The sequence below is a fragment of the Triturus cristatus genome, chromosome 3_2 (assembly GCF_964204655.1).
Source record: "Triturus cristatus chromosome 3_2, aTriCri1.1, whole genome shotgun sequence".
NCBI classification, from domain to species: Eukaryota; Metazoa; Chordata; class Amphibia; order Caudata; family Salamandridae; genus Triturus; species Triturus cristatus.
Window position 1 is genome coordinate 659,341,474 of NC_140584.1, and position 26,719 is coordinate 659,368,192.

The 26,719-nt window shown below is 48.6% G+C and overlaps 1 protein-coding gene across 15 annotated transcripts in view; it reads right to left on the reverse strand.

Moving 5' to 3' along the window:
* Nucleotides 1-26,719, reverse strand: part of ADARB1 (adenosine deaminase RNA specific B1) — a 1,000,448-nt gene that overhangs the window by 513,897 nt on the left and 459,832 nt on the right. For all 15 annotated transcript variants that reach the window (XM_085648625.1, XM_085648621.1, XM_085648623.1 and 12 more), the window contains one exon: nt 5,235-5,273. The gene's annotated coding sequence lies outside the window, so the exon portion shown is untranslated. The remainder of the gene's footprint in view (nt 1-5,234; nt 5,274-26,719) is intronic.

A 26,719-nucleotide genomic window follows, 5' to 3' on the forward strand; every position in this document is an offset into this window, starting at 1 on the left:
ATAATTTAATATCCACGTGCCCGATGATGCATGTATATACAGTGCTCAGGAACGGCGCGCCATTACCTTCGGATCGAGTTCACGCTGGGTTGCGACGCTGGGTAAATCAATGAATATCGCTGTGCCCGAATATGTATGCGAGATGCTGGACCTGGTATGCCTGGGTTCCCGAGGGTCGCGGACCTGGCGGCTCATGATCTCACTCCCGTGCCCGAATACGTGTGCAAATATGTGGATCATGCACAGCGCTGCTTATGTGGGCCGCCTTCAACTGTCACTCATAGTGGCACTGACATGGGGGAAACCACACATAACTAACTGTAACCTAGACACCCAGGTGGGTGCCTAGTCGGGCAGGGCAACGCAACCGAGATGGAATGGTAGTTATTATCTAATACTAAAGGAAGTCTGGTTTGAGCCTCTAGATGGGTGTAGATATGGGTGTAGCTCAGTGCCCCATTCGCATTGAATTCGGGGACGCACTGACTCAGCACCACATAGGTTACCGGCGTGATTGACCAAGCGGTTGCGGGTGCGCCGCTCGCGAGCAGATTTTAACCCGTGGTTATTTCGGTGTCGTGGAGTGTACCTCTGTCTCAAATCCACCGATAGTTCATTGTTAAGCCGATTAGCCTGCAGCACACTGAGCTGGGCACCATAACCAGGAGTTAGGCCTGCAGGAGAAGTAGCGGAAAGAACCATATAGGAATAGGTCCAGGTGTACTTTGGGGGGCATTCCACTGCAACCAAAGACAGGGAGCACCATGCCCTGGGAACACGCGCGTTGCCCTAATTCTGAGGCCTGCCCATAAAGGGGCCGAGTAGCAAAACAATTAAATAGGCTCCATAGGCGGGCCTCGGGTCTTACAGCTCGGTGAAACCACCATCAATTGGGGATAGGCCCAGGTAAAATAGGGCGTTCCTTAATGTCTAGAGGACCATTGCGGTTGGGGGTATCCCCCACCGGATTCCCTGGTCGCGTACCACAGCTGCGGGAGACTGGGATCCGGGTTTACGGACACGTTACCGCGCCAGGGGCGCTGCCAGCAGACATACGGTGCTGCTGTCCCAGTAATTGGGGTGTCGGCGGGGCAATCGCAAGGGGACAGTATGTCAATAGTACATTTGACACGCCCAGGGTGCACTAAATCTCCACTTCAACGGAGCAGGAATTTGGCATCGCTGGGGATGCTCTGGGTTTGCAGTGGGGGGCCCCCCGCCTCCCTCCTTCTGAGGAGCATGATGGGAGGGGCGTAGTAGGACTTAGTCAATCCTCAATGCTTGAACTTTACTGACGGCGCGCAAGGTTAAGCCAGACAGATTCCCGAAGCTGGTATACCTAGGGGGTTACATCACTGAGGGATCTGTAGGGGCATAATTCCCATAAGGAATAGGGGATGGTGGGCAGGGGCAGGAGTCACCCCTTGCCCACGGTCACGCGCTGGCAGCTAGGAGCACTCCTGTGCTCCAGGTTTAGCAATCAGAGGGGGCTGGCCAAAGGTTAAGTGAACCCCCTCTCGCCTTCATAGCCTAAGAGGGCAGGCCCAGAATTGTGAAGAGGGTAACCTGCCCGCATGGGGGGCGAATAGTTCTTGGCACATCTCCCCAGGCCCAACGGGTCCTTTATTTCAGCAGACCCTATTCCGATTAGGATAGCGTCTCGGGCCTTGGGGGCTTAGATGGGGCCATCTACAACACCAGGAGCTATAGCTCAATGGTAAGTCTTGGGTTCGAGTCCCGCAAACGCTGTCAAAGTGTCATAAGTTGGCAAAATTTCAAACTCTTCTTTAACCAGGAGCCATAGCTCAATAAGTCTTGTGCCTACGGTTGTAATGGTCTCACAGGACAAGGGTTCGAGTCCCGCGAGCACTGTGAAACTGTCATGGGGTGGCAGAATGTCAAACTCTTCTGTCTGCAGGGATGGTTCCCTTCCAGCTAGTTGCAGGAAGCACTAGATAGGAGAGGTGCAGGTAATACTATAGCGGGTTGGTGGGGGGCCCTGGCTGCGACGGTTAGCCGCCTCCAGGGCTGTGGCGGAGTTACAGGGCGATCTGGAAGCAGGCCGGTACAAAGGGTACCTCTGCGCGGCACCACGTGGTGCCTGAGCCAAAACGAGGAGCCTCCAGAGAGGTCACGGAAGCCGGTCGGCGCCCCGCTAGGCCTGCGGGCGGTTGTGGGCCTGAACAACCGGGGGCTTGCTATGCGACGCTCCGCCCCGAGAGGGGGGGTGTGAGTAGAATTTCAACGGCACGTGATCGAAAAAAGAATCACTTGGGGTGCAGCACTTGCGGGTCGTTCCCGTGCTGCCCGGCTCATCAGGCGGGGCAGGTGAAGTAGATGGCCGCCTGCCCTTGGATCGCCCGTAAGATAACCCACCTATTACATATCCTGGAATTATGTAATAAAACCTGCAGCATTTGTTACCCACTTACAACTGTTTCTTGTGTCTTCTTTGGGTAACCTAATTTGGGGGAGGGGGGGAAAGCGGGGTGCCCCTGGGGGTACTATGCCTCTGACCGCGGCCCCCGCAGGGGGCCACTCGGCGGTCGGCGCCTTAGTGGCCCCGGGGCCCCGGTCACCCCTCCCCACTCCCTCCTTCGGGGGGGGGGGGGCAGGGATCCTGACTGTTGCCCCCCTCCGTGTCAGGGGCCGGAGGTGACGCGCAATGCGCGTCACTTCCGGGCCCAGGTGTGAGGGGGAGGCTATTTAGCCTTCCCCCACCCTCACTGGCGACCTCTTTGTCGCCCACCTCGCCTTTTTACCCTCCCTACCGCTTACCCGGCGTAGGCGTGGTGGGGTGGGGTTTTTTGCTGAACGTTTTAATGTTTTCCTTTTCGTTGCAGGCGGAGTTACAGGGCGATCTGGAAGCAGGCCGGTACAAAGGGTACCTCTGCGCGGCACCACGTGGTGCCTGAGCCAAAACGAGGAGCCTCCAGAGAGGTCCCGGAAGCCGGTCGGCGCCCCGCTAGGCCTGCGGGCGGTTGTGGGCCTGAACAACCGGGGGCTTGCTATGCGACGCTCCGCCCCGAGAGGGGGGGTGTGAGTAGAATTTCAACGGCACGTGATCGAAAAAAGAATCACTTGGGGGGCAGCACTTGCGGGTCGTTCCCGTGCTGCCCGGCTCATCAGGCGGGGCAGGTGAAGTAGATGGCCGCCTGCCCTTGGATCGCCCGTAAGATAACCCACCTATTACATATCCTGGAATTATGTAATAAAACCTGCAGCATTTGTTACCCACTTACAACTGTTTCTTGTGTCTTCTTTGGGTAACCTAATTTGGGGGAGGGGGGGAAAGCGGGGTGCCCCTGGGGGTACTATGCCCCGGCGCTACCTCCGCCTCTCAGGGTTACAAGGAGGTCCAGGCCCAATGGGGCGCTGCCGGCCAGGGTGGTAGTTAAAGATCGCAGTTGGGGATCAGGCCGTGAGGGCAGTCCTACGCCGGGGCCAGCGTAGTGATAGCCTTGATAGATCTCCGCCTCGCCAACAACCAGAGGCACAGAAAATGTCCCAAGGACCCCAGTGAGCTCAGCAGCAAATGGAAGCAGGAGGCCCAGGCAGAAGCACAGCACGTCCGTTCCAGGAACCCACAGGGCGAACCCAAGGCAAGGAGGGCTACACACAGATCTTGGGGGGGGGGGGGGGGGGGGGGGGGGAGTCTTAAGCAGTCAGAAGGAGTCACGCAGCACAGTGAGAGGCACCTCACATCCGGGAAGCCGGGCCTAGTAACAGCAATCATCAAGTCTGCCAGCCGCAGCGGCCCTCAGCCGAGGCCCGGCTGCGCAGTCATGGCTCAACTTAGAATCCGCACGTCTTCCCCAGGCGATCTGCTGACAGTCAGAAAGGGGGAGAAGCGGGTCACGGCTACCGCTGCCGCCAGAGCACACAGCAAGCAGGCAGCACACAAGGCCAGCGGCGTGAAACACTCGGGCGCGGGCCTCCGGCTTCGATCGTCTCACCGCACGGGGCCGAGGGAACGGCGCTGCTGCTCCGGTGCACTCTCCCCAGGGTCTTCAGGACGGATGGATCGCCGGCTCTGCCCAGGTCGTCTACGCGGGTCTCTCACACGTCTGGGAACAGGTCCACGGTGCAGTCCGGCTGCACTGCAGCGGAGGGGCCAGAAGGCAGTGCAGGAAGGGCCCCGAGCGACAGGCCCCAGTCCGGCAAATGGCTCACCGACTGGCTGCACCGTTGTTGATTGGCCGTTGGATGTCACTACGGCACCGCGTGTACAAATGGGCACAGCAGATAAAGGCTGATGTTACAGGATAGTAAAGAATTTAAAAGCGGGCCTCCGGAGCTTGCCTAAAGTGAGTCCGCCATGTTGGACCGCTTGCCATGCCCCCAGCAAACCTCAAATTTTAGATAAAATCCATGCATTGTCCTCACACTTCTGTGAGGAATAGTTTTGGTATCTGCAGGGATCCAGAAAATTGCTACCAACCAGTGTTCTCACACGTCTCCAAATAAAAACAGCACTCCGCCCGTGTGGCTGGACCTAGAGTCCAATACAGGAACAGATGAAAAACTGACCATACTAAGTCATTATATGGTCTTCGCATTGGTCCCTGGTTTGATTCATTACTGTTGCGGGTATCTGTGTAGTTCAGTACTGGAAAAAGTGAAATGAAAGCAACTCCACCATGTGATTCCAGGCAAGCTGGTCTAACACTTCAGAGAAGAGAGTAAAATCCAATTACCATGACAGAGTGTATAACACATGAAGAAATATTAATATGCTTACTCTTCAGCAGGGCACCAGAGGATACGATTGCATTCAGAAATACCTAATAGAGACTAAAAAATTGAAGAAATCTCTTAATTTAAGGTAGCACCAACCCACGAACCAATAGTGGACAACTAAGACCAATAGTTCAGGGTTGATGCCAAGAATAGTTTTCTCACCATCGAATCAATTAACTAAAAGGTATACGTTCAATTAATTAATTACACATTATTGTAGAACAATAACAGGTCACACATGGGTTCTGTACTTTACTATGATATTAAACAATATGAACTTCTGGCAAAGGCTTGGCGAGTCCAACTGTCCCAGCTAACCGACTAATGAAAAAAGTTAATGCAGTTCAACAACTAACAGGGAATATCTTTTGTATTACCCACGCTCCATAAATACTGACAATATTTGCGCGACTTGTGAGTTGATACCCACTGACAAATTACATCACATACATCTTACACTGGGAAAAAATGCAAAAGGTCACTTGAAGTCCTACCTGCTCTTATTAGCCAAGAGAGTCTTCAAATCTGGCGACCTACAAAACAAAAATATATCATTTCAATTATGCCTCACAAGGGATGTCAAACAACCCTCTGCAATATACCCGACACCATCGCCTTCCTGAAATTTTCATTATTTCTACCTGAAAGCCTGCACCCCTTTAAACTCCCAACACCTGCTGCCTTCCCCTCACTTGCCCTTGTGCTCTTTCTTCCACGCTTTAAACTAGTCTTAGAGCAATGGCTGATCCCGCTGTCAAATATCGTCATGCTACCAAGACACCACACTATGCAGCAGCAGATTCATATACGAGTGGCGTTTGCTACTGAGCGCAAACACTTAATTCTCTCTCCTGAAGGCAGACACATCATCACCCTCTCCTGAGCGCAGACACACACATCATCCACTCTCCTGAGTACAGACACATTTATCCCCTTAGCCTGAGCACAGACCCATTTATCCCCTCTTCTGAGCGCAGACACATTTATCCCCTCTCCTGAATGCAGACACATTTATCCCCTCTCCTGAATGCAGACACATTTATCCCCTTTCCTCAGCGCAGACAAATCATCCCCTCTCCTGAGCAGACACATTTATCCCCTCTCCTGAGCGCAGACACATTTATCCCCTCTCCTGAGCGCAGACACATTTATCCCCTCTCCTGAATGCAGACACATTTATCCCCTTTCCTGAGTGCAGACAAATCATCCCCTCTCCTGAGCAAAGACACATTTATCCCCTCTCCTGAGCGCAGACACATTTATCCCCTCTCCTGAGCGCGAACACGTTTATCCCCTCTTCTGAGCGCAGACACATTACCATCTCTCCTGAGCACAGACACATTTATCCCCTCTCCTGAGCGCAGACACATTTATCCCCTCTCCTGAGCGCAGACACATTTATCCCCTCTCCTGAGCGCAGACACATGTATCCCCCCCTCCTGAGCGCAGACACATTTATCCCCTCTCCTGAGCGCAGACACATGTATCCCCCCTCCTCAGCGCAGACACATGTATCCCCCCCTCCTCAGCGCAGACACATTTATCCTCTCTCCTGAGCGCAGACACATTACCATCTCTCCTGAGCGCAGACACATTTATCCCCTCTCCTGAGCGCAGACATTTATCCCCTCTCCTGAGCGCAGACACATTTATCCCCTCTCCTGAGCGCAGACACATTTATCCCCTCTCCTGAGCGCAGACACATGTATCCCCCACTCCTGATCGCAGACACATTTATCCCCTCTCCTGAGCGCAGACACATGTATCCCCCCCTCCTCAGCGCAGACACATGTATCCCCCCTCCTCAGCGCAGACACATTTATCCCCTCTCCTGAGCGCAGACACATTTATCCCCTCTCCTGAGCGCAGACACATGTATCCCCCCTCCTGAGCGCAGACACATTTATCCCCTCTCCTGAGCGCAGACACATTTATGCCCTCTCCCGAGCGCAGAAGCATTTATCCCTTGAGAGCAGACACATTTATCCCCTTTTCTGAGCACAGACATTTATCCACTCTCCTGAGGGGACTCTGTAGCAGCATCCAACACGCCTATGGTCCACCCAGAGCAGTCAGTGGCAGTTCCACCATAGGAGAAAGCACCACCCCACACTGCTTCGCAGAAAGTGTGAAAAATAAAATGCTACTAAAATGATTTTATTACCCTTTTATTTTTTACTCTCTGCCAGCAAACAGTGTGGGGACAGTGCATCACTGCAGCTTATTAGCAGCAGTCAGGAGTGGTCACTTCAGTTTGAAGTGTGCATGTTGGTTTGACTGGCTACCTTGCTACACCCACACGGACATGCAGTTCAATTCTCTCCAACACAGCAGTCTTTGACAGCTGAGTTGGAGAGCAGGCACAGGCCTCCAGTGCCTATCTGAGAGGAGAGCCAGCCCGCTCCAGCCAAACCAGGTGCTTCACTCATGCTGCTTAACAGCATGAGAGCAGTGTCTTGATTGGATAAGGGGGTTGACTAAGGGACCTCACGCTCGGTCTGGAGCCAGGAACATCGAGCATGTGCTTCAAAACATTGAGGACGACACAAAAGACGTGAGGTGCAAGGTAAGTAAAACGTATTTACTGTTTTTTTTTTTTGTAAATCATTTTTTGTGCCTCTCTTATTTAATATGTCACTAACCGCCACTGATGTATTATGTCGAAAGGTATTCCCCGGTTACATTAAGGTTCAAGAGGGGGGAAAAAAATCAAGAAAATTGAAATGTGGGCCTCTTAACCAACCTATCTCATTTCATTAAGTAGAAAAATCTCTAAATTGCTATAACACAAACCCACAGTGTTCCCTATAAATGTACTGACTTCACAACAAAAATGTTTTTCTTTTTATGTTTATTATTTAGTCAGAGGCAATACATAAATTCTTTTATATCAAAAATAGTTTCATATAATTTTTTCAATTTTTTCTTTCTTATTTTGTGATTTACATAAATCCTCAAAAAAACATATACACACAAAATCACTGAATATATACAATTACTTGGATCCTTGCCCTATGCGGACGCAAGTGATTGGAAAATTGACAGAGCCCCTCAAAGAAGAACAACAATTATGTACATAAACAATACCTAATCACACATACCAACATCCATACCATATTCTACTAAATATACACCACAAAACAGATTGTAAAACATATATTTTCCAACTGGAAGGCTCTCCTTTAAGTTGTTATCTATATACATATTATTCTGCTAACATTTTCCTTCAACTGTCTTTTTCTTATTGTCTTCGGTTTTAAGTTGTTCCAAAGGAGTTTATTTTCCAGTTGTGAAAATAGTTGATCGATATTTGGTCTGGTCTGCACGTGAGGTGCAAGGTAAGTAAAACGTATTTACTGTTTTTTTTTTTTGTAAATCATTTTTTGTGCCTCTCTTATTTAATATGTCACTAACCGCCACTGACCCAGAGCCAGGGAGATGAGGGACGGTGGTGGGAGGAGAGATCACATTACCCAAATAGCTTCCTTGAGTCTCTTGTGCCCAATGTGGCCCAGAGGAAGGGTATCGGCAGAGTAGACAGAGACTACATTACAGCACCCCCTCTCATTCCCTTAGATATGAAAAAAGTAGATAGAGCCCAAAACCATAACACACGTTACTTGGAACAGAGGAACCCTGGGAAGTGGAGGAAAGCAGCTGTACTGTTTGAATTAGCTGTAGTTGAAACAAACTGCGAGAGAAAAAAAATCTCTAATCTACAAAACCTTTTTTTACCTTCACACTCAATTAAAGCTCTGCTCCTTGTCACTGTGAGTGGTTGATTCACAACCAAGCTAGGACCGGGCAAGAGACTGTCACAGAACACCCGTGCACAAACTACAGTCTTTATTCCTGTAAATACAGCAGGGACAAAGATTCAACTCAACTTAATGAGGAGCTTTAGCGGCTTTATAGGAGACAAACTTAGTTCATTAACTGGGTTTCCGCGTGTGTACAACTGTAGCCGTCATGTAGCTGTTAAAGATCTCTGTGATGTTCTTACAATAGCAACACAGCCATTTGTAAGGTAAGAGCATCTTTATTTTATACACCTAATCCAACAGCACTCTCGAGCCAACTGTCACTTCCGAAAGTTCCCACATTCTATCTCTGACCTCAACTAATTCTACTTTGGACTGTCTGCTAAGCACTATGCCACACTTCTCCCTCCCACATTAAATAAAATAACAACCAGCAAATCTCCTCCACCCACTCCCATTTATATTGAGCACTGAATGACAGAACTTTAAAATACGATGTAGTTTTCAAGCATGTTAAGAAACATTGACAAAAAAAGCACAAAATCTAAACTATAACTTATTTGTATATACTACATCGAGGGTAACTGATCCTAGAGAACTTCTTATAGATATCACGCCACAAAATTCTTGTTAGGAAGGTTTCTTGATTTCTCCAATATTCTACCTCCGGTTTGGAATTACACTAGAGTGTCTCCCCCATGTATCAGGAATCACCATATTTCTTAACACCTGCCCAGGATGCAGATTGCGGAAAGAAAATAAGTCCAGCACTTTATGAAGAACAGCTACCCTGTTCTTATTCCAAATCCAACTAGCATGTGTTTGGATTGCATTCCTGAAACATTTGACCACTTCTAATTTCCTAGTATACTTGGACCAATCTGCACAACCTTTAGGTGCTCTTATCTTTACATAATCTCCAACCCTGACCTCCACATTCCTCACTTTCTTGTTTTTATCAAAATTCTTTCGACTTGTCCTGAACTACAATTGCTTTCTCTCTCCATTCACCTAAAGGATTGGTGACATAACCTTTGCTCCGATACATCCAGCCAGGACACACTTTTGTGGATGGGTTTCTCCCTTTGAACAACTTAAACAGGGATTTGCCCGTGGTAGTGTGTGGAGACATACGATAACCTGATAATCTGCTTGATAATTACCTCTTTCAATCTAAGCCATTCACTCTTGCTAATTGTATTCCCTCCTTCAACGTCTTCACAACCCTCTCAAAGGCGCCATTAGTTTCAGGGTGATATAAAGCTGACTTTTTATGTTCAATTCCGCATTCTTTCAGATATGCTTCAGTCTCATGAGAACAAACCTAGACTCCATTATCTGTAAGTAGATAACTTGGATAATTTTCATGCTTTAAGATACTTTCCAAAACCCTAATGACTACAGAAGAAGAAATGTCATGTACACGCAACACCTCAACCCACCTGGAATATAGATACATTAGCACAATATGTAGAGGGTGGCATGTTCTCCTTTAACTGGTCCCAAAATATCTATAGCAACTTACTCCCATGGAAATTTGGGAAATCTCTGCATACCATGGGAAGATGATTAATTCCGAGCACTTTTTCACGTGCCACATACTCCACACAATCACTCATCATACATTCCACATGATGGTCTAGTGCTGGCCCAAAAAAATCTCTTTGAAGTCTCCCTTTAGTTTTTACAATTCCCATGTGCCCTTTATGGGCAAGTTGCAACACTTTGTCTCAAGGTTTTTGGTGGGACCAACCTCGTTCCTCTTAACAAAAATCTTTTGTAACTGCAAGTTCATTTACAAATTTACCCCATTTCCTTTGTAATATTTTAACTCTGCTGCAATAGGTCTGTCCAAGTGTAAACACTCGTATGACTTGTTTCATTTCCTCATCCTTCTAAGACTCTTCTATCCTCTCACTCATCTGCCCCTGACTTCTTTGTATCTACTAATCTCAACAGTCAGCCGAATAGTTGCTAGCACCAGGAACATACTGTACAGCAAAACGGAAATATTGCGGACCCACAATCCACCTCCTAATTAGTGACGAGATGAAATCCACACCCTTTATTTCGAACACTTCCACCAGCGGCTTATGATCTGTTTTGATGTATTAACTTAATTCCCCACAGAAACTGGTTGAAGAGTAGTTACATTATGCTTCCTTCAAAATATGCGAAAAACAGGCTATTAAATTCTCCTTACCATCCTTAGTCTGAATGAGAAGGGCCCTCAAACCCTTCGCACTGGCATTGCACACTACTTTGTGTCACAATTTGGGTTATTTTCTTGTGAAGAAGGTGACAATTCATTTTTTACTCTTGCAAATTCATCCACAAACATTATCCCAAAGAAATTCCACCCTTTTTTCAGCAATTTCCTGATGTTAAACATCTTACTAGCAAAGTCTTTATTAAAATTGCTGTAATATTCCACCATATCGAAATGGCAACAATTCCTCCTTAGACTTCGTCTCTTCCATAGATTTTGTCAAGAATTCCTGTCATACAAGGGAAACACGCCCTTATGTAAACAGGAGAGCTGTTACATAACTCAAGGGAAACACGCCCTTATGTAAACAGGAGAGCTGTTACATAACTCAAGGGAAACACGCCCTTATGTAAACAGGAGAGCTGTTACATAACTCAAGGGAAACACGCCCTTATGTAAACAGGAGAGCTGTTACATAACTCAAGGAAAACACGCCCTATAAAGGGAGGAACCGGGAGGTACAAGGCTGTCGGATATTGTGTTTACACCGACGTACCTGCTTCGTGAAGAGCAGTGTTCCGGAGTGGTGCTCCAGTAAGGCAAGAACGGAGGTAGGTCGAGTCGTTACTCCCTGGGCCGTGTCTTGCCCCATCGTCACCTGTGAAGGACCCGGAAGCTCTACCGGTCAACCATTGAGCTTCGCTTTTTGACTCGGCTGAGTCCAAGCGCAGTGGCGCTTTTGCTGGTTGGAGTCGTAACTCCCAGCCCGACCAGAGACACAGGGACTGCCAGCTGTAACGCACACCAGGAGGTGTTTGCCGCGTTACAGACTCGGAAGTCCACAGGATCGATCGAGCGGCTGCTCTCGGTTCAGTCTTCTTGCTTGTGATTGGGGTATCGGTGACGCATCACCAGGAGGTGACTCCGCGTCCCGGTGCAGTCTGAGGAAGAGGTTGAGCGGCTGCTCCCTTCAGGTAGAGACCCCGGCTGGGTGTTTCCCTGACTCCTCGATTCTCCCCAACACTCTTCGTGCCCCTCACAGCCTACCGATTGGCATTGTCGGCCATTTCATTTCTGCCCTCTGTTGGCATACACCGGGATCGGCGTATATGCAGAGGACGGTTAGGACCATCCGTGCTGTGGGCTGGTAACGTACTTAGCCTGGAGGATTCCAGTGACTATAACTTTTGTTTGTTCTTTGTATTTTATTTGCCTTCATTAAAAGAACTAACCCTTCACAAGTGGTTGCGTCCTCATTGTCGTGTCTGTTAAACGATCCTGAGACGTTCAGGGCGTTACAAAATATCCGACCTTAATAACACTAACTGTCTCCCGGTCGATAACAGACATGGCAACACTTGATGATGTGCTGGCTGCTTTATTGGCCATGCAAGTTGAAGTGGCTGCCTCTAGGCAAGAAACAGCCGATGTAAAAGCCAGACTGGATGCTATCCAATTGGACCCGCTCACGCCCAGCACCTCCCTCACGAACCAGACCCCTGCGGTAGTAGTGGAAATGCCGGTAGCCATCCCCTTGGCAACACCAGAGAGGTACAGTGGGGATCCTAACACAGTGCAGGTATTCCTCACACAAGTGGCGCTACATTTATCGTGCAAACCAAAGGCGTTCCCCACGAGTCAGGCTCGTGTGGCTTTCCTTATATCCTATTTGGCTGGAAACGCGGCACAATGGGCCGTACCTCTGGTGAGCAGGGACGACCCCCTCTTATGTGATTGGGGTGCTTTTCGCGAGGAATTCCTGAAGGTATTCGACAGAAGGGCTGACTCGTACACGGCGGACCGTGAAATGCTTGAGTTGAGACAGGGATCCAACGACCTGGTGCAGTATCTCAACGCGTTCCGAAGGCTGGTTGCGGAAACCAAGTGGCCTGTTGCTAAACAGACGGCGCTCTTCCATCAAGGGCTGTGCGATGAGCTCAAGGACGCCGTGGCTCATATTGACCCTCAACCCAAGACATGTGAGGGCCTTATCAACCTGGTATTACGGCTGGAACATAGGCTAAGTGAAAGAAAGGGGGATCATGGGAGAAAAGGAAAATCCCTTCCATCCTATGTGACGGTGGGAAGTCCTGAAACTTCCACCGCATCCAAGGGAGAACCCATGGACATCAGCGCAATACGAGCGAGCCTCACAGCCACGGAGAAAGAGTCACGCCGTAAACAAGGATTGTGCCTATATTGTGGCAAAAAAGGCCACTACGTACGTGAATGCCCTGCCAAACCGAAGACGTCACGTTATCGGGCCAACCGGTCGGTAACAGCCGTGGTGGACATACCGGCGGAAAACTAGAGGACTCCAAGACCAGAGAAGGGGCATCTCGGAGTCTCTCATCCATCCCTTCACTTTCCAACTCGGTCACTAAGGGACAACGACACCTGTTTATCACGGTGCACGTGGGAGTGCATGACCAGTGGATACCCGTTGTGGCCATGGTGGATTCAGGGGCCACTGGCAAGTTTATGGACCACAACGAGGCATGCAGGCTAGGGCTAGTGCTTCTTCCCAAAGCAGTACCCGAAGACGTCTATGCGGTAGACGGAAGGCGATTGGTGACGGGGCCCATCGGACAGCACACGGGGGTCCTTCCGATGAGATATGGGAGGAACCATTTGGAACAAATCGATTTTAACATCATCCGAGCGCCCCAATATGGCGTCATATTGGGATTGCCGTGGCTACAGAAACACAACCCCTTTGTGGATTGGCCAACACATCGCATCGAAATGACGTCACCGTATTGCATCCTGCATTGTGGAATAAGAACGGAATCCCTTGACGCAGATGAGAGCGGGAGTCAGACGGTGGCTACAGCGGCAGAAAAAGATGTGGCTCTCCCCCAGGCTTATCACAGTTTTGAGGATGTATTTGATGAGGTGAAGGCGGAAGTGCTACCACCACATAGACAGTTTGACTGCCAGATCGACCTGGTGCCAGGGGCCAGCGTTCCCAGCGGCAGGCTGTATGCCCTGACGGAGCCTGAAAACGTGCATCTCCGGGGGTACCTGGATAAACTCCTCAAGCTAGGATTCATCCGCCCGTCCAAGTCTCCGGCCGCCTCGCCACTCTTCTTCATCCCGAAGGCTAATGGGGAGCTGAGAGCCTGTGTGGACTTTAGGGCATTGAATGCGATAACCATAAAAAATCGGTACCCCTTGCCTCTCATCAGTGTACTTCTGGAACAGGTCAAGAAAGCTCGTATCTACACCAAGTTGGATTTGAAAGGGGCATACCATCTGGTGCGCATGAGGGACGGAGACGAGTGGAAGACCGCCTTTAAGACCAGGTTCGGCCTTTTTGAGTACCTCGTCATGCCGTTCGGTCTGTGCAACGCCCCGGCAGCCTTTCAGTACTTTTTGAATGAGGTATTCAGAGAGGAGTTGGATATCTACGTGGTCGTATATATCGACGACATCCTCATCTATTCGTCCAGTGTGGAGGAGCACGTACACCACGTCAAAGCTGTGCTCCAAAAGCTGAGGGAAAACATGCGGTTTTGTAAACTCAGCAAGTGTGACTTCCACGTCACATCCGTGGAATTCCTCGGAGTGATGCTGAGTCCAGAGGGACAGGAGATGGCAGAACGAAAGATCAAGGCGGTGAAAGAATGGCCGGTGCCCCAAAGCGTGAAGGACGTCCAAAGTTTCAGTGGCTTCGCCAACTTTTACAGGCGGTTTATAGATGGCTTTTCAGGAGTGGTGGCCCCAATCACACAGCTACTGAGGAAGTCCAAGGAGTTTGTCTGGTCCCCTGAAGCGAACAAAGCCTTTGAGGCCCTGAAAAGCGCCTTTGGTAAGGCGCCGGTGTTGGCTCACCCCGATCCGGATCTCCCCTACGTGGTGGAAGCGGACGCGTCGGATGTGGCGCTGGGGGCTATCTTGTCCCAACGCAACCACGACACAGGGGTGCTTCATCCCGTTGCGTACATGTCCCGCAAACTCAACGACGCCGAACGCAACTACCATATTGCGGAGAAGGAGCTTCTCGCAATCAAGGACGCCTTCACCGAATGGAGGCATTGGTTGATGGGGGCAAGACATGTGGTATCGGTGTACACGGACCATCGGAACCTACAGTTCATGACGGCCACTAGACACCTTTCTCCCAGGCAGCTGCGGTGGATGATCTTCTTTGCGGGGTTCAACTTCCGCATCACATATCGGCCGGGGACGGAAAACCGGAAGGCGGACGCCCTGTCCCGTCAATCTGCAGTTAAGGAACCATTGCCTGCAACCGAGCGTTCCATCATTTCCCCGAGGATGGTATTGGGGGTTATCCAACCGGATACTTTCCTGAGTGGAATAAAGAGAGGGATCAGGTCATTCGCATGGCGGAGGTGGCTCCTCAGTCACAGAGAATGGCAGCTGAAGGACGGGATACCCCTGAAGGGCAGGTGCCTATTGATACCCACGCCTAGGCTAAGGAAACAAGCATTCATCTGGTGCCATGACTCTCCATGCGCAGGTCATTTGGGCTTTGAAAAAACGGTGGCTAGCATGGGACGGCATTTCTGGTGGCCAACCATGAGAGTGGATGTCAGGAGGTGGGGACAGGAGTGTCCTACGTGTGCTACCATGAAGGCCGACCATGGCCGAACCCAAGGGCTCTTACATCCACTTCCGACCCCGGATAGACCATGGGATAGCATATCACTGGACTTCGTGGTGGGCCTACCGGTAGACCAGGGGATGACGGCAATACTGGTGGTGGTGGATTACTTGACGAAAATGGGGCACTTCATCCCCTGCAAGAGAGTCCCTACGGCCGGGGAATTGGCGTCACTACTCCTAAAGAATGTGGTACGACTGCATGGATTACCTGGGGTGATCGTGTCGGACCGGGGGTCGCAGTTTACTGCGCAATTCTGGAAGACTTGGTGCACTGCGCTGCATGTTAAGACCGCCCTGTCCACCAGCTACCACCCTCAAACGGACGGCCAAACCGAGCGCCTGAACCAAACGCTCAAACAGTATCTGCGATGTTTTGTAGACCAGGGCAGGGAAGAATGGGTCGACTTGCTATGGGTTGCAGAGATAGCCTATAACAACGCCACTCACAGCTCCACACAGTCATCTCCGTTCTATAGCAACTATGGCCAACATCCCAGGTTCTTGCCATTTCTACATCCGTTCAGAGAGGACAGGATTCCCGCCACAGCGGACAGGGTGGCACACATAAAAGACACGTTGATGCGCTCAAGGGCTGTCCTAATAGAGGCCAAGAGAAGATACAAGGCTGCGGCAGATAGGAAGAGAAGGCCCGGGCCACTGTACCGCACTGGAGACTACGTCTGGATATCCACAAGAAACATGAGGTTTCGAAAGAACAGTGTGTTCCATCCCAAGTACATGGGCCCCTATCGAATTACCAAGTGTATGGGTCCCGTGAACGTGAAGGTGTGCTTGCCCCAGTCATTGCGGATACACCCTGTCTTTCATGTATCATTGCTCAAACCAGCACCCTCCAAGCCGTCTGGGACACCTAGGCCGGTATGCGTGGAGTCGGAGGTGGAGTATGAAGTGTCGGGCATACGGGCGTCCAAATGGCGCAGGGGGAAGCTGTGGTACCTGGTTGCGTGGAAAGGCTATGGCCCGGAGGAGCATTCATGGGAACCGGCTGAAGGGGTTCATGCTCCGCGCTTGGTCTCCTTGTTCCATCGGCGTTTTCCTGCCAGCGCTGGACCCGTGGGGAGCCGCTGAGAGGGAGGATGTACTGTCAAGAATTCCTGTCATACAAGGGAAACACGCCCTTATGTAAACAGGAGAGCTGTTACATAACTCAAGGGAAACACGCCCTTATGTAAACAGGAGAGCTGTTACATAACTCAAGGGAAACACGCCCTTATGTAAACAGGAGAGCTGTTACATAACTCAAGGGAAACACGCCCTTATGTAAACAGGAGAGCTGTTACATAACTCAAGGAAAACACGCCCTATAAAGGGAGGAACCGGGAGGTACAAGGCTGTCGGATATTGTGTTTACACCGACGTACCTGCTTCGTGAAGAGCAGTGTTCCGGAGTGGTGCTCCAGTAAGGCAAGAACGGAGGTAGGTCGAGTCGTTACTCCCTGGGCCGTGTCTTGCCCCATCGTCACCTGTGAAGGACCCGGAAGCTCTACCGGTCAACCATTGAGCTTCGCTTTTTGACTCGGCTGAGTCCAAGCGCAGTGGCGCTTTTGCTGGTTGGAGTCGTAACTCCCAGCCCGACCAGAGACACAGGGACTGCCAGCTGTAACGCACACCAGGAGGTGTTTGCCGCGTTACAGACTCGGAAGTCCACAGGATCGATCGAGCGGCTGCTCTCGGTTCAGTCTTCTTGCTTGTGATTGGGGTATCGGTGACGCATCACCAGGAGGTGACTCCGCGTCCCGGTGCAGTCTGAGGAAGAGGTTGAGCGGCTGCTCCCTTCAGGTAGAGACCCCGGCTGGGTGTTTCCCTGACTCCTCGATTCTCCCCAACACTCTTCGTGCCCCTCACAGCCTACCGATTGGCATTGTCGGCCATTTCATTTCTGCCCTCTGTTGGCATACGCCGGGATCGGCGTATATGCAGAGGACGGTTAGGACCATCCGTGCTGTGGGCTGGTAACGTACTTAGCCTGGAGGATTCCAGTGACTATAACTTTTGTTTGTTCTTTGTATTTTATTTGCCTTCATTAAAAGAACTAACCCTTCACAAGTGGTTGCGTCCTCATTGTCGTGTCTGTTAAACGATCCTGAGACGTTCAGGGCGTTACAGATTTCATTGTTTCAACCAGCTCAGTACGTGGCCTTATCCCTATTTCCAAGATTCTGTAAGACAGACAACTGATTTCACTCACAACAAATTTACATTTACCAGCCTTGAGTGTTAAACCTCCCCAAAGCCTCCTTTACTCTGGGATCATGTTCAGTACTCGTTTCAAAAATAAGAGTATCATCCTGGTAGCATTTCAAACTAGGAATTCCTTCCCAAATTCCCATTGTGACCCTTTGGAATACTGCAACAGGAGAGAACAGTCCGAAAAGAAATTCCTTTAAAGTGATACACCCCAAATGGTATTACACAGGCTGTTGGGTCTTGAGAAACCTCTTCTAGTGCAAACTAGTCAAGAGTAGCGAATACTTTAGCATCAGAAAAAGTTGCGACCCTTTCCTCAATGTTGGGCAAAAGAAATGCATCTGCTACTGCCTCTCTGTTAAGAGACCGCAAGTACACACAAAGACAGAGGTCACAATTTTCCTTGCGTGCCTACTATGGGGGCTAACCATTCTGTTGCCTCCACAGGTTCAATCACTTCACACTCGCATAATCTTTCCAACTCGCTTGCTACCGCAGTTTGCATGTTCAATGGAATTCTTCTGATTTTAGCCACTACCGGCTTTGCATTCATCCTCAACCTGATTTTGAGTTTGTACCCTCTCAACTTTCCTAGTTGGTCTTGAAATAAACTTTCAAATTCCTTTACAAACTTATGATTTAAACATACTTCATCTACCTGAACTTGTGGTATGTATGGATGTAGACTTGCACCCAATTATTTATGATGAGCCCACTCCAACAAATCATCCCTTTGACACAAGACAAATCTTCCCACATGTATGTTTCCCACCAATCCCCATGTCTGCTTCAAAATAACCCAACATTTCAATTTTCGTTTCTCTATAACCACCTGGTTTTACATCCATTTTTATTAATTTTCTCCCTTCTGGAGACTTTTTTTAATTTTTTTACAAATGACAGGTTAGAAAAGATTGTGATTCATGAACAGGAATCTAATTTTATTGAGACCTGAAGCATCATCAATGGTTATCATCTCAGAGGGAAACATTTTGCCCACATAACCTACTTGTAGAACCACTTCTTGACGCGTTTCATAGCCTTGGTTCCCATTTGTTTACTTCCCTCTACTCCTGTAACAGTTGCTAAAATGACCTCTGATCCCACAGGAATTGCACACTTGGAACCAAGCTAGACAAGATCTGTCATTAGCTTTATGACCTTCGAGCCCACATCTGATACATGTACCCTTAAAATCCGGTTTCGTTTTTTTCTGTCTCTTAATTTCCAATTCCATTTTCTTCAGGAAGTTATTAAGCATTTTCACTACACTTACTTATGTCACACCTTCCTTCTCAGTGCACCTCACCCCCTTTTCTGTCTTGAGTTCTCCCACACACTTCAACATGTGTTCAACACGCTTTGCAACTAACAGTACTTCTTCTATTGGTGGTTCATCCTTCATCCACAATTCCTCATGCATCTTATCACTATTGCAACGTAACACCATCTAGTCCCGGATTCTCTCCTCAACCGTGCCACCAAATTTGCATGTTGATGCCACTTTCCTTAAACTTGTAATAAATTCTTCTATTGACTCATCCGGACCTTGACTCCTCAAGCTAAAATGGTACCTTTCAAGTATAGTATTGACATGCAGCAAATAAAGATGATACAGTTTAGCCAAAGCTATTTCAAACTAGTTGAGATCACGCATCTCAGCCCGGCTAAGTTCCGGTAAGTTATCCAACACATCTTGTCCCTCCGCACCTATGCAATGCAGCAGGAGCGCTGGTATCCTTTCTGCATTAAGATTTGTGCCACACACATGTGCGTAATTGCTAAAAACTTCATTCCATTAAGTTCATGTGAGCAAAGGTTCTCCAGGAGATGGAAAGAAAAAGGGAGAAGCTGTGACATTCTGCATTTTCCTCTTTGCACCTTATACTATTCAATTTTTTAGAAATCAGCCTACAAAACACCAACACAGCGCACGCGCGTCACCGTTGTTTTCATATATGCACAGTCATAAGGATTTATTTATTGAGATATGCGTGTCACCGTTGTTTAAATGAGTGTGCATGTCACCGTTGTTTTAATATGTGCACACACATTTGAACATAATGGCGTGCGCGTTAGTGTTGGATCTTCCAGTGAACATGTTGTAGAAATCAGCCCAAACCAAGATGTCAACCGTTCACACTGGGAATGTCAGCCGTTTATCAGCAGCCCGGAATGAGGCAATAAGATGAGCAGCGCACACTGCACGCATATGTACGCTCTCCTCCACGTCCCACAGTTTAACGCACACAGAGCGATTCTTGATCGCACGGCGCAGCCTTCACGTACTAGCAGATCACACAACCGCTGATTCTTCACCAGCCACCCGCAGTGACCAGACTGCAGCCTCTCCTCATTCACCACAAGGCCACGTGCTGAAGATACCGAATGTGTATCCTCATTCACCACCAGGCTACACTCCGAAGATACCAAATGCGCACGCTGAGCTTACAACAGTTACACCCCTGGAACCAAAATTTCCCCAAACCGAAATCAGTTCTCCTGCACTCCCGAACTCCAATCTTCAGGACAGGCTGCCTCACTGTACACGAGTGGTATTTTTCCAACACAGTTGAGTGGCACAGATTCACCTCCCTGCCTCCGCGTCGCCTTATTGAGGTGTCTAGCTGTGTCTTGAACGCAATTCTCATCCCGTCTCCAGAAATGTGATGTTCTTTCCATGAATGACAGTCAGTTGTAAGATGAGTTTTATTTTATACACCTCACCCAACAGTCCACTCTATGGAACTGTCACTTCTAACAGTTCCCACATGACATCTCTGACCTCAACACTTCCTACCCCGGACATTCTACTATGCACTTTGCCACAATCTCCCACTAGTAAGGGTATTGCAACCCCCAATGTAAGTACCGGGTATAGGAATGCGGGATTTTTGGGCGTTGAGGGCGAAATAAGTTGGGTTCACAGAGTATCAGCAACAACGTGAAGCTTGGGAAGTGACGAGAATACGGACCAGCCTGGAAAAATCGATACCATGTCTTGGACCTCGGTAAACTTCAATCATTGTGCAGACAAAAGGCACATGACTCATCATGGTTAATGTAGTGGGCGGCCACTACAGCACCAATAATAAGGAAAAACAGGATTAATCATCAGAGGGCTAATGCACTGTCTACTACCAGTGGGCTAAAGGTTGGGATCAAAGTTGAGGAAACCTGAAAGAAGCCCTTCCTTTCTGATGAACTTGAATTCCATCTTGGATCCACGACTGCATATAAGTAGCCGCTGCTTAAAAAAGAATTTACAGAGGTTCCTCGTCAATTCCTGCGGGATAGAAAGGTCAAGCGTGGTGACCTGCCAACGGATCAAAAACCTAAAATAGGTTCATGAAACCAATTCCCAAACCAGAAACAGGGCCAGACTCGCCATGTGGGAATGATCCAAGTGGGCTCCAAGAAAGGGCTCTTTCTCCAGGGCTGAATAGGCTGCTACGGCTATAGCTTCTTTCTAGCTGCAGTGTCGGGCTAGCATCCACACCCTACTAATCAGATCCTTTGCTTCCCTGACTCAAACCAATACACAATTCGAGAAAGCTCGTTCTTCCAGATGGAAAAGATTTGGCCTGTAAAGTGGTGATTAATGACAAGTGCAAGCACGTGCAGTAAGAATGTTTAATCATTGGGTGACCACCGTGAAAATCCCACCCGTCTCTCTGGAGGAGAAACAAAAAGGTCCTGCGGGGAGGGAGCACGCGCTTCGCGCTGTCACCGGCTGCGTACTAAGCGAACGACTGGCCAGTGCCACACTTCCAAGCCCCTTCACTTGCTGAAGCCCAGGCCCCGGTGAGCGGTTTGACTGAGAGAACAGAGAGGAGAGTGACAGCTGAGAGGTGGTTTATATGAGTTAGGTGGGTAGTATTTGGGGAATGCCGCTGCATCTCCTGTGTCAAAACGATTTGTCTGCTGCGCACTCCCTTTCTTTGCACATGATTTTCTTCCCTAGAAATATGTTACACCTGGGCATTCTTGCAGACTCCATGAAATAAAGAATTCATTAGTCTAACTTTACTTCCTGTAAACTCTGGGTTTTAATGAATGCATGTGCAATACTGTTTGGCACACGCACAGTCCTTTCCTTTTCCATCCCCTTCACTCCAATTTCTCACAGCTCTCGAGCGCGTCAGGTTCACTCAGTACACTTTATATCATTCGGTGTCATCTGAAGGTGGTTTCCGCAATTTGGGGAGGGTGGTTTTAGTTCCCAGTCCGGTTCTTCTCACAAGAACCGGTACAGATAACCATAACGTATTCCACAAAAACAAATTTCCCTGGTACACAACGTTAAAACAAATAAACACCGCACTTGTAGGTATCCTACAGTGAAACAAAATGCAATATTATTTTAAATACCTAGGTATTACTAGGCTGAAAAATCGTGTATCAGCCCTGTACAACCACATTACAAAGGTGTATTTCTCCTCCTTGTTCACAAGAGGGCACTGTTTATCCTTTAAAAGCACAACCAAGAACCGGGGTTGCAAGTGATGGTTTCAGAAGACTGCTCCGTAAGTCTAAGAGTCATACTTAAAACGGTCTGGAGCGAACTCCCCTGCAACAATGAGCATGCCGTAGTTGTGCTCAATCACACGTCGAAATACAAAATAATATTGTAATAGCATAATGCAGAGTAGGATAACCGAATCCATGGAAAACACGCTTCCAAATGACGCCTTCAAGGAGTGGAACAAACGAGGACCGATTTAGAAAAGATTAGTTTGTATTTATGGTCAATGCCAATCACTTACTATACAGATGTATTAAAGGATCGCATGCGAGGCTTTAAGTTACTTAACAGGTGACATTGAGACATTATACCGTGTCCACACACAGGGCTACGAATATAGAGAGAACATCGAAAGAGGATTTATAAGCTGAAAAGAGGTTTTGTTACCAAGAAATCACCCTACTGACGTCACACCCGGTGTATTGTTTCCAGTTCTGGGGTCCACGCCTGCAAGGCAAATGTAAATTGGTGCCAGAATTTCCACATCAGTAAATGAATCAAAAAACATGACTAAGTCAATTACAGCGGCAACGGAGGAAAGTAAAGCTAGGGCTAAAACCCATGCAGAGTATGGCTCAAGAGGAGGACGAAATTACAACCACAGAGTTACAAAAAAGGTGCGCAAAATGAACTTTCAAGTTATTTGTAAAAACACCCTTGCCAAATACTTGTTGGATAAGAAACGTAGGGTCGCAATTAGCACAATATAGCACGTGTGCGGTCAGCAGAGGCTTAACGCTAAAGGATGCACACCCCTACGCCCCATTTCCTCCTTGCAGAATGTGATGAGGGCCCATAGCTATCCCGTATCTCACAGATATTCATCGGCCTTGGGCTGAATGGGTTCCCCTGAAGGGTTTGGTGCACTCTGAGGCCCACGCCGGAAGGGCTTGCCTCTAGGACCCAGGCAGTCAGCACGTGGGTGAACTCTGCCTGGTTTCGAAAACCGTTTTGGGAGTAAAGAAAGTTTCCACATGAAAGGAATAAACTGTGAAGTAATCTGGGAAGAGAAGCCCCGATGAGTGTGTCAAACCTTATCTGCCATGTCTACGTGACAAGCCCAGCTGGGCTGCACTTCTACACTATATCAGAAAAAACAAATTTGGAAACTATGCAGTGTTACTGTGCCAGTTTTATGTAAGGTGATGGTGTGCTTCATCTGTATACAAGTGTGACTGAGCGTTTGTTTAGGAGCACTGCCACGCATGAAAGGTGGAATGGACGCCCGTCAGAGTGCAGGTGCGAGGATACACAGGGTGCTGTGGGTGAGTATTCTGAGAAGAATGCGATGAACTAATGGCGCACTGTGTACTCCTGGTGGCGCAGCTTTTCTTTAGGTCTCGCCTAGGCAGCGCTTGTGCTGTCTCTTCAAGACATGTTGTATTCAGAAAATGCACTTTAAGCTTCGCCCAGCGCTTCTGGTTGGTTGGTGTGCCTGCCTTTTGGAAATTCCTTTACTGTGGTTGGTCAATAGTGTCCATCTATCCTGCCTTAGGGTGCTTGGTTCCTTCCCACGGGACATCACCAATTGTTTCATTTGGTTGGCCACCTCTGGCAATCTGCTGCCTCCTCGCTCGCAGACGCAACCCTCCCTCACATTATTGCCGCCGTCCTTCCTGGTTTTCTTTGCAGAGCTTGTTTACTTTTGTAGCAATTGCAGCATGCCGCACTTTAGCTTTAAACATCTTAAGCTAAAGCGTGCCGTGCCACAATGGCTACAAAAAGTATTTGGTGTCCAAAGTACAGCACTGCAGTTAGCACCACTTTTAGAAGATGCTGCACACAGTAAACTGGGAAAGCAGTCTGTAGACTTACTTGAAAGGTAAGTATGTGGGCTTACCGTGTGTTCTGGTGTTAAGGCGCACTCAGATTGTTTCTCCCCAGGGTCAATCCTTCCCAGCACATATCCCCAACACATCCTATCCAGGAAAGGCAGACTCTGCCCCTTACACATAATCATAGGGTTTCCGTCCATCGTCACCATAGCATAGACAGTGCAAAGTGAATGTTACCCTAGTCCTTCTCTCTGACCAAGTTCCTTGCACCCATCTCCCTGCCTATTATTTTGCCAACCTCCTAATGTCAGTTACCACTGGTACTCCTATTGGCACCTCACAGTGACGGAAGGTTTAGCAACCCACACAGGATGTGTTCTTGTGACTGACATGAGGAATTAAATAAATGTAGAGCGCACTACCACTCCTAGAGGAGCATCCGGTCGCTGTGCGAAAACAACGCTCCTCAACACATAGCAAGATCAGACCTAAGAAGCTACTACCTCAAAGGATAAGAGACTAACTATTGCATCAGGGGGTGCAAAGAGCCACGTCTTTAACTGCTCTCTGAAAGTTGCTTCGGAATCAATAAATCTTACAGGGCTAGGAAGTTGGCTCCAGGCCTGAGTGCCCAGTGCTGCAAAGGATTTACCCCCTCTGGTTCTGAGTCTGAAAGAGACCGATTTGAGCAAGTTTGCAAGGGGGGGGAGATCTCACGGTTCTGTTAGTGGTGTAGTGGGTAAATCTGGTTGATAGATTTTTCGGTCCCATAGATTTGTAAGCTCTGAAGGTCAGCAGGAGGATTTTAAAAGTCAGCCTCTATATACTTGCAGCCGGTATAGAACTTTCAAAGCTGCTGAGGCCGATGATCGTCTGGGAAGTTTCAATACCAGTTTTGCTACCACATGCTGCACCACTTGGAGTTCCTGTTTAACGGATCCAGCATAGACTGTTACAGTTGTCCAGTCTGGCAGTTATAAGTGCACAAGCCACTGTCTTTCTGGCTGTCAGTAAACCCCCAAAAATTTCAGTGATTTTATTAAATTGAAACACATGCCAGCAACTGCCCGGGCCTTTGGACGGAAAAACATGGAGGCATCACATTTTACTTCCAGATTCCCACCGACTTCCACAGTGGCGGGCGGCGAGTCCAGCCACCCCTTGGGTGCCGAGTCCGGCCACCACTTGGCTGGGGCAAAAAGACCGGACATTCCAAGCAGCATGATCTCGTTTTTTTCCATTACATTTGAGATGTTTAGCTTGCATCTCTCAGATAACTGCGGTGAGACAGTCATGGTCCTCTGTGGAGGGCACGTAAACCCCGAGACATGTATTCAGGCAAACGTCAGCAACTATGGAAAAGCATGTCATGAAAGATTGTCTTGTTTTCAACTGGGAAGAGTGTGATAACACTAAACATGTAGATGAACGGGGAAACCACCGCCACTTATTCCTCTGTTCTCAACCACGTTCTCTATCTTTCTAGATCACTCCTACATTCCCCACTCATTCTGCTTTCCTAACTCCTACTCTTCCCCAGAAGCGTCCCAGAACATATATTCTCGTGATTTCTCCCTCATCCTTCAGTAAAACAATCCTTCTCCCCGTCTCTTCTGCATTTCATCTCAATCTCTACCACACTTCTCTATAACCTTACAACCAATATTCTCCCCAGGTCATTCTTTGACCGCCATTTCACTTCACTATTTCTCAACCATTGCTTCTTTCCTAGGACACTGTCCTTCCTGCACACGGTCCCTTCACCTCTCTCCTGGTTTCTCTCCATCCTATTACCTTAGTTCTTATCTGCTGCGTCTTTCAGTATCACTAACCTGCTCAGTCTTATCCCGTAACACATCCTGCTCTTGCGTCCTTCCCCTTCGTGCTCCCCACCAGTCACAGAGCCTTCTGTGGGACCAGTTACCAGTAGGACCAGAGGCAAGGACGATGGATGAAGTGAATGGACGTCACATGGCCATGGGAGAGCTCCTGACCTCTCGAGTCCACAAGACAGGCTCATATAAAGGGAGGTGTGTGAGTCGAGGCAACCTAGGTAGTATTGACACACCCTTTATGTGAGTAGGCCGGATGTGACCCTCCATTAAGGTCGGGCTTCATATTGCACATATTTTCAAGTCCTAATTGGTAATATCTTTACCAAATATGCATCCAGCTTGGCTAATGCTCGTTAACCTGTTTGATTTATAAAGGAGCAGTTCAGTTTGTTACACGACTGGCACTGGCACTAGTACTGCTCACATATGCTACCCCTGTTGCCTGGTTACACAGAGTTGTTTGGAATCTGCTGTGCCACGTGGCTCTGGGTTTTCTGCAGGACACAGTCTGGGTTGCAGAGGTGTGTGCGTTGTCAGTAGTTGTCTGTGAATGTATTAAAAAACGAGGTTCGACAGCGGTCCATAGAGTGAGGTATTTGTCAGGGAGCTCGCCTTTGAGGTTCGAGTAGCTCACCAAGAGGCATCCTTCTATTTTGGCTGATTTGCTGCAGTTCATACATGCATGGTATGCACATCCGGTGATTCAGTTTCTGTCCAGGTGCACGGAGATATGTTGTAATGCTCTTTGAAGTAAACTGTTGCTCATTTCGCAGTAAGTACATTTAATAAGGTTAATGTAACGTCTGGGACGATGTTTGTGCACTGACGAGCTTTACATAGTTGTTGATATAGAATTTGATGCTTAGCAATATATTATAGCACTGCCATCCAACTGTGTTCAAGCCATGGTGTCTAAAGAACGTGCTGGTTTGTTTGCGACTGCTGCTATTGTAGAACATGGTGCCATCGGTGTGCTTTTTGGCACTATGTTATTAGCATGAGTGTGTAGAGCTGATAAATCTATTGGCACTTAGTTG